The following is an 8,179-nucleotide window of genomic DNA, read 5'->3' as shown; positions in this document are numbered from 1 at the left end:
CTTGAATCACCAATCCCTCTTGCCCTTTGTGATAACTATCAGTACTCTGCTAAGCACCAGTCTGTTGCAGTAGAATAACTATCAGTACTCTGCTAAGCACCAGTCTGTTGCAGTAGAATAACTATCAGTACTCTGCTAAGCACCAGTCTGTTGCAGTAGAAGGTCTAGGCTGCATCCATGTGGCTGAACCCAGATCTGCAGATCAAAGCAGCAGATGAGAGTTTTGCTTTGGTGGAGCCAGATACAGTAGAAGCATTATGTGCAAAGTCTGAACTAAGACTGGACAGGAACTCTGTCATGCACCTCCTACAGTAAATGTCTCCTTCTCTCAGCAGAAACGGGCTTTCAGCCATGTTCTCACACCGTTTAGTGCCAGGAGTTCAGCCAGCTGCTTCATGACTTGACCACGACAGAGACCTTCCATTGTGTCGTGTTTAAAAAAATTAAATGACAGTTTGGCTTGGTGCCCATCGGTTCTTCCTCTGTCATTCATTACTGTACAATAAAACAGCTACTTCTCTGCCTGACACTGTGAACAGTTCAATTGGTTAGGTTTTAGGAGGGTGGTTGAAATTCAAATTCAGATGTACAAATTCAGAATCACACCTTATAATGCCTGGATTCACCTGACAGCACACTGTACACCGCATGTACAGCTGAGGACGTAATGTGTTGGCAGTTTTGTCAGCAAAAGGAAATCCCTATTCGTAATGTCTGAAATGCCTCACACATTGCAATAATCAGATACAGCCGACCATATCATTAACACCCAGTAGTTATGTGTGTTATACAAACAAATGAAATAAAATACAAGTACATGACAATGTAACTCTGTATGCCCAGGGTACATAACAGCACGGTAATGGAGCAGACTCTCTTAAAATGACTAGCCTAACCTAAATGACACTTTCAATCCCAGTTTGTGCACTAAACCACCACTTTCCCTCGTGAGTTAAATGTCATCTGGCTCCATGATCACTCAGTTCTACTGGAAGAAATTAAGTACCAAGAATCTGTCCGCATTGCACGAAAAAATGACTTGATGGCTTACAGGCACCTAATTCCTTAAACAACTTTCTTGAAACCCATTTACAATTTTCAGCTGATTGAATAAACCCTGCCCACAGATCATGGCTTAGCACTTAATAAACTGCCTACAGGGAAATGTCTGGACTGCATCTTTCAGAAGCAGTTAAATGTATGTTTATTTTATCAGTAAATCTATATCTTCTACCTTTAGAAAGTGATGGAAAATGAACAAGGTGGACAGAGTAATCACCTGGAACCCTAACCCTAACCCTAACCCTAAAACCCTGACCCTAACACTAACCCTAACACTAACACTAAAACCCTAACCCTAACCCTAACCCTAAAACCCTGACCCTAACACTAACACTAAAACCCTAACCCTAACACTAAAACCCTGACCCTAACACTAACCCTAACCCTTAAAACCTTGACCCTAACACTAACCCTAACACTAAAACCCTGACCCTAACCCTAACCCTAAATGAACAAGGTGGACAGAGTGATCACCTGGAACCTAACACCATGCAAATTTACTTTCAGCTGAAGTGACCTTAACTGCATTATAAAAACAAAAAGACAAAAATTATCTCTCATTTACATAAATGAATACTATATGAAAATCAATTTTGAAAACTTATTGCAGCCCACTCCCTAATATTATATATCAGAAAATAACTCAGATGTTGAGGAACTGGGAAAGGAAATTACCACCTGTCCAAAACAAAAAATGTATAGCCTCTCATGAAGAAGTCCTTAAAAATAAAATACATCACAATACATTTCGGACAACACTTGCAGCCAAGAAAGTAAAAACAATCACCAAAGCAGAGAAATCTCTCCTGTGTCTGCTTTGTAAACACAACACTATCATCAGAGGAAGAGTACCCATCCATACTTTCCAACAAATGGGACACAAATCTCTGAATCAACAATAAAAAATTGCAAAAATATTTTCAGCTTCCTGTAACTCCAAAGATCAATGAATAATTAAGTAATTATGAATAATAATTCCCAAAAAACATTGTGCTTAGCTTGCAAACTGAGACCGGTACATGCACAGCATATCTGTGCTGAAGGATTACTCTCACGCCGTATGCTGCTGTCCACCAGCAGAACTGGGGACGTCAGCAGCTCAGAAACTCTGTTAGGGCATGCCCGCAACCCACAGCCTCTGCCCCCTGGGAGAACCTTAGAGGGCCTCTCTCCAACATGCAAAACTCTCTGACACCTTGGTCAACAGTCCCCAAGAAGATCATCTGGTTGAACTGGAAAGACACGGCATTTCACCCCAGATAAATACACACATACACTCACACACACACACACACACACACACACACACACAGCATCCATTAAAAACTTAGAACAAGTCTGGCACTGAGACTTGGTTACACATACAGGAGTTTTAGTTCGATTGCAACACAATGGTGCCTTGGTACTTTTTGCCTTTAATGAGAGGTGTAATATTCGATATACCCGATAAAGCTATAAATCATTTCCTGGTACAACTGTTCGTTAAAATTTTAACTTTTATTTCAATTTCCTCTTCCTATACTCTTCTGCGTTTGAATAGTTTGCGCTACGTTATTCATGTTTCTTTGTATTCAACAAAAAAGACTATAACAATTACATTTTGCTGTGAAACAAAGTGATTAAACAAAATAAAAAAGAAAAATTAAACTTGACGATGTCAGTTCCACTTCTGTGGAAATGGTGATGGTTTATTACCCTTGCCAGACATGTTTTACCAAAGGGTAGCTAGCATTTTATAACAAAATTACACACGTAGTTTATATCTTCAAAACACTATTATTGTGAAATAATATTGTAAAAGTAAATGAGCTTTAAAAAGAATCAAACTTCAGAAAAAACACACAGTACCATTAATGGAACATTCAATGTCCAATAATAAGTAAGTTCATTAGTTTCTATTTATCCAATAATAATATGCAATAATAATAAGTTCATTAATTCCTATTTTTTTAAAGTTCATTCATTTCTATTTATTTAAGCAGAAGGCGAATGCCTTAATTCACCTGATCTCCCATTTCAGATAAGGGCAGACAGTTTAAATAGCTGCACGAACAGCACGCCGCTCGCTCTTTCGCGCAGCAAACCGTCGCGTGAAACAATGGAACAATGAGAAATCCATTTATATTCCATAGAAATGTATGATTAACTTATTAAGCGCGAGTTATCTGCTTCTGTTACTGATTAATAGACCGATCGATGTCGTTATTTGGTATGATAATATAGGCACAGTAATGTGGAGATGAGAAGGGCTCGTGAGTTCTTTTCTGACTTCCTCGCTGCAGAAAAAGCGCACATTCTGGTGTTAGCCTTCGGAGGAGCGCTGTAGCATCACCGACAGCGTAGCGGGATACGCGACCCCTTCACGAAGCCGAGGGATCGTAGCGTGAGAAAATATAATGCAACAGCGAAAGAACGCATGCACACGGGGCTAACGGCAACAACAAAAGCACTAACTCCCAAACTAAATCAGTGCCCCACAGGACATGAATCAGTTTTCAAAAAAAAATTAATGTGGATAGCAGAATTTAAAGGGATGAAGGTGATCAATAATAACTGTTCTTACCTCTGGCACCGTTGCTATAGAAGCTGTATCTCAGGGCGGGTTTGACTGCTCCGACTCTATCATTTAGGTTACCGTATGTCCCTCTCGCCGTTTTCACGTTTCCCTGTTAAGGGTCGCTTTTACTCATTCGTGGATAAAACAGACGGATCAAAACTCCCGTGTTTTTGCGGAGGAGATGCTTGCATCGCGGTGTGACAGTCTTGCCGAGTCTTTGTTCCGCAGCTGTCGCAGTCGCGAGGTCGGAGCTGTCATTGCTTAGACACCCCTCGCGCGCTGGACCGGTAAGTGACTTCAGTCCGGTGCTCGTGCGGATACTCCCTCCCTCCGAGCGCGCGCGCACGCGAGGGCACACACACTGCCTCTCTCTCACACACGCGCGCGCGCGCGCACGCACGCACGCACGCACGCGCCTGTGTTTTGTATGTAACTGCAGCATATGCAAAACAGTTCCACGTTTATTTGGTAAACGTGTCTAGAGCATCTCACAAGGCCTTCAAGGCAAGATACATTACAGACATGAGTGGAGCAACAACAACAGTAAGGCCATCAAACAGGGACAGGAGAGACAGTTACACAGCGATTGAGCATCAAGAGAAGCGTTCTAAAATACAAGCAGAAAACTGTAATTGCTTCGTCTTAAATCTAACAGCTGTCCGCAGCTTGTCTGCAACATAGCCTACCTACAGCATAGCACTGTGTCCACAGAGCTTAGTGAAGGTCTACTAAAGCAGCGTGACATTCTAGCGGAGTTTCTAGATTGTACCAAACAACGATCCATCACCGTGTCTTTGATGTTAGGATCTTCCTTTACACTCTTTCAGTCAACAGTGTAGTAAACCGGAGATGTTACGTGTTAATCTACGACAACCTGACAAAAACTGTAATTCCCAGGCTGCTTCAGTGTAACCGAACCCTTGGGGGTGGAGGTAGGGGATGAGGGTCAGTGGAAAAAAAAAAACGAGTTTTCTGGGCTACTCCACATTGTCTGAATATCAGTAAATGGCTGTAAACATGGTTTTGACCTCATATTTTGAACGAACAGCATCTCTTAATACTAAAAATAAAACACGAGTTTAGTTTAGTCTCAAACACTAGTTTGAGAGTTTGGGAGGGCTTGGTGAAAAAAATGGCAAAAAAAAAAAAAATTGCTCGCGCGAAGCCAGAATTGTGATGTCACCTGTTAGATGCTGTGTTCTAATTTCCCATAAATAAAAACGTCCTGCGATGTCTTTCCTAATGTGCTGTCTGAGGTATGTTTCGACCTGTGTGTGATGGTTTACACACAGACCATTATTCCTCAATCAAAAGAGATTAGTGAACATATGTGATGCATATAAATGCTTTTGGCTGAACTGCATATTAATAATACATATAAAAACATTGCTTCCGATTTAAGACTACCTACTACTCGAAGAAAGGATTCGTAGAATCGATATTGTTGCAATTTATTGTGTCAAATGCACGTGACAACATTTATCATGATCAATCATTAGCATCTGTAAGAGAAAATTACCCAACCACTCGAACAGCAGATGAAAAACTTTAAATCTAATGCAATTCATTACATTATAGTACATTAAATTAGCAGGCGCCCCTATACAGAGCAACTTCAAGCGCAAGGTCACATGAATCATTAGTTGGAGTGCACACATACTGTGTATTGCACGAAATTGCGTATAATTTGCAGGATGCACAAGGCTGAGGGTGCACAGCCTGCGAACATGGAACGGCTGCGTATTGTGAGGAGATGGTTCTGCCACCACAAGGTTGTAAAAAGGTTAAATGACAAATCCAGAGGCAGTGTGTCAAAAATTGAGTGTATTATTATTATTATTATTATTATTATTATTATTATTATCGTCATTATCATCATCATCATCACAGCACCACTAACGACAACAATAATAGACTTGACATATCTAGACATCTAGACATATCACTCGGGATGACTAAAGCATTAGTCCCAAACCCACACAATCCTCTGTGGATGGTTACTGTCCATGCAGTAACGGACGGTCTTCAGTCTTTCCTCAAAGTGTAGGCAAAGGCTGCCGAGGCCTGCCATGCTGAAAGCCTATTGCTGAAGTCAGTTCTTGTGCAATATTTCGCACAAAGCTTTCGCGGTAATAGCCCCTCTAATCCTGCGAGGGACAGGAGAATAATTCACTTATCTCCCAGTTTGTACCTCATTTACGGTGAACCCCCCCCCCCCCCCCCAAGACTGTTGAGGCTTAGACTGTCATCACCTTTACTCATAGGCTACGCGCCCCCTCCCATCAAACAGCAGCTACCGCCACGCTAAGGTTTCAATCTCAGTTTCTGAGGTCTTTTGTGTGCGACGGGATCGAATGTCCCCGCTCTTTGTGTTCATGTTAAGCGCAGTCCGGACTGAACAGGGGGCTGTGTGTGCGCCCTGGCAGCGTGGAGAATAAGCGCTCTGTGGGGGTGTCTCCCGCTTTTCAGACCCCTCCGATATGAAACCGCAGAAATGTCGTTTTACTGGCTGTCGAGGCCGAGCTGACTCCGTAGCGCTTGTGCGAACCTTCTGCGATGTTCCGCTGATACGGCGCGCCTCCATCTTTCGGCGCTCTCGCCCGCTTGAAGCAGACAGACACGGATAGTGATGCGTTTAGCTACCGCGCCTCGGTTGTGCTGGCTTGGCCACGTTCTCTTGCCTTGCGCATCTGATCTCACAAAACAATATTAATGACTAATTGGAAAGTGAAAACAGACAATAACCGGTACAATTCAAACTTTATTAAAAGCCAGCCTTTAGAACGGTGGAGAGGTGTTGTCATGGTAATTTGTGCCTCTTGATCTACTGCGGGTTGTAATTCCAGTTGAGACAGCGCTTATACCCTTGTGCGATGTAATCAACCTTAATTACCTTGATAAATATCCACCTATATGGATAACATATTTTTGTCTTAGGGGTGAAAAATGACCCGTTTCTGAGTTTCCTGGAGTGACCCTACACCATTAGACAAAGTGAAATATTGCTCTAATAAATAAATAAATGATACATTACCTTACAGTAAATGCATTTATCAGACGCTCTTATCCAGAGCGACTTCCAGCACAATAGAACATAAGTGTATCTATTCAATTTAAACGAGCAACATTATCAGACCAGACACCCCCACATCAGTGAGTGTGAGCATAACACTATTCAAACTCAAGTTAAATAGTGCAATCTGATGGAAACCAAGTATACTACAATACAACAGTCCCTAGAACACAGAACCCAAAACACATCACAATAATACATCTAAAATAAATATCAAATACTAGGGGTATCAGGTTTTATGGAGCGGAAAATGCCCAGTGATTCCACTGTTCAAACCTCCACGGGGAATTCATTCCACCACTGAGGGACCAGTACAGACAGGGATTGTGTTTGAGAAGAGCAGCCCCTTTGGGTCAGGACAGTCAGTTGCCCTGTAGATGCAGAGCGCAGTGATCTTGCGGGAACATAGAGTCAGAAGAGGGGTTGTAAGTACACTATATGGACAAAAGTATTTCACCACACGTGTTTTTCAGGGTTTGCGCTAGGCCCCTTATTTCCAGTGAAGGGCAATCTTAATGCTTCAGCATACCAAGACATTTTGGACAATGCTATGCCTCCAACTTTGGGGCAACAGTTTGGGGAAGGCCCTTTTCTATTCCAGCATCACTGTGCCCCAGTGCACAAAGCTAGGACTATAAAGACATGGTTTGATGAGTTCGGTGTGGAAGAACTTGACTGGCCCGCACAGAGCCCTGACCTCAACCCCATCGAGCACCTTTGGGATGAACTGGAACAGAGATTGCGAGCCAGGCCTTCTCGTCCAACATCAGTGCCTGACCTCATAAATGCTCTACAGAATGAATGGGCACAAATTCCCACAGAAACACTCCAAGATCTTGTGGAAAGCCTTCCAAGAAGAGTGGAAGCTGTAATAGCTGCAAAAGGGGGACCAACTCCATATTAAAGTATATGTATTTGAATACAATGTCATTACAATTTAATGGTCAGGCGTCCGAATACTTTTGTCCATATAGCGTATGAGGGGGGGCTGTCCCATTCACTGTCCTGTGTGTCAGCACCAAGGTTCTGAACCTGATGCGAGCGATAGCAGGAAGCCAGTGAAGTGAGGTGAGGAGGGGAGGAACTTCACTACATTTGGGAAGATTGTAGACAAGTCTTGCAGCTGCATTCTGGTTTGATTGCATAGACAGCAAAACCAGCAAAGAAGGAGTTCCAGTAGTGAAATACACACAGGTCTGCTGTCTCAGCAATGCCCCAACATGTCTCATGATCTGGCTGCATTTCCTGCACACATTTCTGGCACAGTTTGGAAATATTACATTTACATTTATTTATTTAGCAGACGCTTTTATCCAAAGCGACTTACAAAAGTGCATACAGTAGGTACAGCGACAGTACGGGGACAGGATGTGTACAGTTCCACAATGAGACAGTTCTCAGCTGAGAGCAAGGTCTGTTTGAGGACGCAGTACTATCAGATTTTTTCAATTACAGCCTAAAGGGCAACTAGTACGATATACTCTCGA

The sequence above is a fragment of the Megalops cyprinoides genome, chromosome 3 (genome assembly GCF_013368585.1).
Source record: "Megalops cyprinoides isolate fMegCyp1 chromosome 3, fMegCyp1.pri, whole genome shotgun sequence".
NCBI classification, from domain to species: domain Eukaryota; kingdom Metazoa; phylum Chordata; class Actinopteri; order Elopiformes; family Megalopidae; genus Megalops; species Megalops cyprinoides.
Note: the sequence above shows the minus strand (reverse complement) of the source record.